The sequence below is a fragment of the Takifugu rubripes genome, chromosome 21 (assembly GCF_901000725.2).
Source record: "Takifugu rubripes chromosome 21, fTakRub1.2, whole genome shotgun sequence".
NCBI lineage: Eukaryota > Metazoa > Chordata > Actinopteri > Tetraodontiformes > Tetraodontidae > Takifugu > Takifugu rubripes.
This window is the reverse complement of record NC_042305.1, coordinates 3,501,670-3,507,157: the sequence shown is the minus strand read 5'-3', so window position 1 is coordinate 3,507,157 and position 5,488 is coordinate 3,501,670. Positions and strand designations below refer to the sequence as shown.

The 5,488-nt window shown below is 41.2% G+C and overlaps 1 long non-coding RNA gene across 1 annotated transcript; it reads right to left on the bottom strand.

The window, feature by feature from the left end:
• Nucleotides 1-1,840: 1,840 nt before the first annotated feature.
• On the bottom strand, nt 1,841-2,542 carry LOC115247671 (uncharacterized). Its single transcript, XR_003886767.1, has 3 exons — nt 2,449-2,542; nt 2,147-2,280; nt 1,841-2,073 (listed from the first exon to the last, which is right to left on the bottom strand). It is a non-coding gene; the product is annotated as an uncharacterized lncRNA (long non-coding RNA).
• Between the last annotated feature and the right edge of the window lie 2,946 nt (nt 2,543-5,488).

The window sequence follows — 5,488 nt, the reverse complement described above, 5'->3', positions numbered from 1 at the left end:
CCCCACCGCTCTTAAATACCACCATTAGGAGGACATTAGAAAAAAAAGGGGTGCAATTGTAACAGTGTCTTTCCCATCAGGGTGAAGCTTTCTGGTTACACACTTGTGATCTAGTGATTTTTTTGTGCAGAATCAGTAGCCAGCTGAAAACAGTGATCTGTGAAATTCTAGACTCGCGGTATAGCAGCGATGTGTTTATTTGGCTTGTCCGAGCCGAGGCTGAGGAGTAATAGCCCTGTCTAGGGGGTGCTGAAGATGGAATCTTGTCGCTTTACTATCAATGAGGCATAATGGAATCCTTTGATGGAGTTTTGAGTCATCAAAACATAATTAGGCAAGCGTGAACAATGATCTCCATAAAGTGCGGAGTACTAATTAAAACAGTTCAGCTTTACAGCATTTCAAACATGACAATAAAGATAACAGGAGGGCCCAAATGGATTGTGCACTGTGCCAGTAGTTGGCAGGAAAGCGCAGGATCCCACATTCAAAGGACATCAAGGTTTCTCCACTGAAAATCCAGATGTGCAGAAAATATTTGGCGGGGGGGGGGATCCATGTGCATCCATCAATCACGTCTCAGTTTTCTTTTGTCCGTATTTCACGAATGTGAAATGGAAATCAACAAATTATGTCATAAAGATCATCAACAATGAACATACATGTATCAGCTTGAATAATTAAATAATTCATGTAGAAAAGGGGATTTTATTCCGTTTTGAAATTTTTATGGGACATTCCTTGTTAGAGTTACTGTTTTAAATGCGTCTCTTAACCTTTTTGTACAAAATATGCAAATGCATTTTGTTGTTCATTGCTTGAACTCTATTTATCAGCTCACTAACATTGATTAAGTGCAATTAGATATCAGCATATGATAGTTTTTTGAACACTGAAGGTCTGTAGTCCATTATGCAGTCTGTAAGCATTTAAAACCTTTCAGACTAAAATCATAACTAATAGGTTGCAGTTATATGTGTTTGGGATTGAACTAGCCAGTCCCTCGAGAGCTTCATTGATCCCTTAATGAACGTAGTGCAAGCGAAAAAATTGATTTTTGCCTCCCTGAAGATGCGACTTTATATCTCTTCTTTAAATTCCGACAGTGCTGTGTGCATTTGATTATACACTGAGAGGGTGGAAATCTTTGCATCTTTATAAAATATTCATTGGAGTGGATGGGTGAGGCAGGCCTGTGCAGACGGTTGCCTGGTGATGGAGGAATTATTTGAAAGTTCCAAAAGACAGAGAGGATTTGGTGCAGGCAGTTAAAGCGCCGCTATTCTTCCAACGCAAGAGCTGCAAAAATCTATTTCCTTGTAGGTATTTTACACTATTTTACATAAATCCTACATATGTGATGCACATTTCTTTGTATATTACACTATATAATAAATGTAATTTTAGTTCGAACCCTCTCCCTGGGTTGGACAGGCGTGAATTAGATGCCACATCTACAGAGAATATCAACATCAGCAATATATCTCTGTTCATTATAATTAGAGATACAGTAGGTAGTGCATAATATGTCCATGGAAGATGGTATCAGTCCTGGAATCAGCAAGACTAGAGGAAAACAAAACGGGATGCAGCAGTAACATGTATTTATGTGGCATGAATGTATAGATTCATTTTAAGAATAGAAGAGGAGAAAGATGGAGAGGTGTAGGTGCATTATATAAGCAGCCAGAGGTCTGAGCCTATAGATATTTAAATACTTACTGTTGTCTGAACTGTGGGACATTTGATACATCCTCAAACTGGAATGGTTGAGATAAAAGATGCTATAAGAATGAACTTCAAATGAACCTCAGTTTCCTTTTAGTTACTATACCAGACATGTTTAAATCAAAGGGAAACTTTTCTATGAAAAACAGGTACGTAATTAAAAATGACAACTCAAACCAGAATAAAATCTGGTCTTGTTGAACTGCTGTGGTTCTCAGAAGATGGTATATCAGAGTTTTAGGGTGAAAACATGAAGGGAAATTTGAATTGGACCACTTTCTGCCGTCTGCATTGAGTGGTGGAGCTTGTCAAAGGACTACTACCCCTCGCTTGGTATCTTCAGACCTGAGGGGATGACAAACACATCTGTCAGCACTGTGCCAATATAGTTTAGGGCCTCTCGTGATGGGGCACATACCGAATGACAGAAACGGGTAATTTCCACTCCCTGGCATCATAAATCCACCGTCTGGCTGCCGTCCGGCTGCTGATGCTGCAGAATGCCACTCACAGTGGACCTGTCGGAGCACCACGAGCTCCATCACTGCTCCCCTGGCCCCCAGAAACAAGCACATTATAAACATTTCATCAAAACATCCATCTGTCTGTCTGTCTGTAGCATTGGTTACTATATTACTTGCAAAATAGAATAACAGTATTAATTTGATCATTAATTTAACGATTTAACGATTACTTTAACAAGAAAATAAATGCACAAACCAGCATCCCGTGTAATCCAAATGAACCAGCGCAATCATTGCGACCAAACTGCAGACGATCTCACGTCGTGCCGTTGGAACGGTTCCTCACGACACCCTGTGGGGAAACGTTTACGTTCCAAACAAGAGAAGAACAGACTGTGTTCCGAGCAGCATCAGGTCAGAGCAGAATACATTGATAGCATAAACTCAGCAGCTCCCAATAACATTACTGCTAATTAGTCTTATAAATGAGCTGACAATTACATCTCATGACTGGAGTTAGAACATAGAACATCCGTGATGGAACGACACCAAAACAACATCAGTTTTTCATACAGTTTTATGCCATATGTTGAAAAAGGACTTAAACTTTTTAAAACGATTTGGACAATGATACATTTGTTGAAATGTTTGTGTCACTGTAAAGATCTACAATAAATATACTCTAGAATTTATCAGAGAAACTGAGAGCAAGGTCTAAACCTGAAGGTCTAAACCTGAGGAACAGCAGATGATCTCATGTCAATAATGTTTAAGCTGCTATAGTATGTTAAGTAGTAAATAAAGTGAATGCTCTATGAAAGTTTATTGATATATGATGCATTATGTATGGATTCTTTAATTTTTGTCTGCTAAAAAAAGAAGCAGAGCTGTCATGCTGTTGTTCAGCAGACCTTTATGCAGAATCTGACACGATACATTCACATCTGCAATAAAAATGCACTTAATTTACAGTGGCGCAGCAAGAATATAGTGCTGGCACAGCCATGGAGATGAGGCGTAGCAGCCATAATATATTCATGTTTGCTTAAATCAGGCTCAAGGTTAAAACAACACCTCTTTCTCTTGGCGTCACATCTCTTTGGCAGAACTCTGAGTTCTGACATGCCAAACATGACACCTCCGCTCGCTATTACCGTAGAAATAAAGGCTGAATGATAAATAAGTCTGTAAATTTACAAGCCTCCAGCATATACTTCCTGTTCATCTCCTTACTGTGACTGAAATGCAAATAGGTCATTCAGCTTCATTCCCCCTTTCACCCTAACAAGCAATGACAGTCTTTAAATTTCCTGTTGAAGCCACTGTCCTCACCAAAAACACAAGAAACTCTCCCATTTAGCTTGGAAATATATTTCTGTGCCCTAATGCTGCAGAAGGGGAAGGAAATATACGCTTAAGGGAAGCCATGACCGCTTTCAGGAAGCCATGACCGGGATTGAGCGGAATGCTAAATGCCATACATCTTCAAGGTTATCTCTGAAGACAGAGCCCTTTTGGAATCTGCTTTATTTTCTTGAATGCATGCATCAAGTCAACGGAACGAAAAAGATGAAGGTGACTCCCCCCCTCCACCCCTCTCTGTGGCGTTGGTGCACCTTGCTGTGTCTGCAATGAATGGCTGTAATTTTGGCCAGTTGCTGCGCCGTCAGTGTCTCTGCTCCGTCTAGTGGACCTGGGAGTAGGTGTAGGTACAGTTAGCCAGGGGCTAATTCAAAGCTCTTAAATGTGAACAGTGTCATTTTCCGTCCCCAAGCCCCCAGAATATTGAAATTAGGTCATCGGTGCAGCAGAGGCCAATTTTCACCATCATATATCATAGCTGCCCCTGCACCCAAGGTCTCATTACACCATACATGGTCAATAAGCCATTAACATGCAGCAGACAATATGGCGAGCCTCCGTACAGTAGCGATGAGTCCACGTGTGCAGGACACATTTCTACCAAGAAAAATAAGGAGAATTTGATGTGTGTGGGATTATTTAGATATTTTTGTGTGCCGAGCCCCCCTTTTTTCCACCAGTAACACCCCACCGGTGTTGGAAGCTGAGCGGCGTAAACAAACAACGCCCGAGGCCATCGCTGGCTGGTTAAACAACCACAGGCTATTTTCTCTTCTCTCCAGCGCTTCATGATGGAAAGTGTTTGGTGGGGCTCCTTAACAAAGAGCTTACACATTCTTACAAAATCACCCACATTACGGCCCCGCTCGTGCTTGTCGTCTTTTTAATTAATTCCACCTGAAAAGGAGATAAAAACTTGCCGAGTAGTCAAATAGCTTTAGCGGTGATTGATCCGCGAGGGCGCCACTGAGCAGCAGAGACACGGAGGCATCCTGCTTTTTATGCAGCCAACAAACCAAAGGCATGGGCGAAGCAAAGGAAGAATCAGCCACCGAGGTAACAAATGGACCAAATCATTGTCACAACCCATGTTTCTCTCCCCTATAACTTGGTTACATGACGTCGCTGGGACATTTATGGACCCTCTGAGCCGGAGCTGGTGGATTAAAACCAAATTAAGCTGAACTGGTTGAAACCTCTTCTGTGACGAGTCTCACACCAAAAACAAACATTTTATTAACAATAAAACATTGCTTTATTTTATTTTCTCGGGCTGATTCAATCATTTTTCCCTACATTTTTTTTCCAGAGAGCCTTCTTCCTGTTTGTGAAAATGGGGTTTGTATTGATGAGCTGAGCCCGATATTGATTTCCCATCATTCCTGGTGTGGACATTTTCTGGTCTATTATACTACAGTCGCAGCATATTCCCCTTGCAGTCGTAAAGTGGATATATGGACAACCTGACCTTGGCAATATGGAGATAATGAAATATCCTTAATGACCCTTCCGGAAAGATTTTAAAGGCTGGACTATAGACTGCCAACCTATGTACAGTAATGGTGGGAGTGGGAGGATTTTAGTGGCCAAGGAGCTCACCTCATGTACTGGGAGGACTTTTAACGTGTCTATTTTACTAGGTTAATGTAACCATTAAGGGCACAGCGTAGCACGATGGTAGCGAATATCAAGGAGCAGCAGTTTATATTTAAGGGCAGTGTCAGTCATTGCCCTTTCACCCACAGCACTAACCGGATGAATAAAACTGGCTTTTTCCTGCTCGATCACGCACAATCGTACAGAAAGTGTTAATATGTTTAGACCGTCGCTGAATAATTTAGATTAAAACGTCCATCCCGTTTTGGAAAGGCGTTTTAAATGTTTCACCATCCGATGATTTAGGAGCGACCATAAAATATATCGATGTAGCAGCG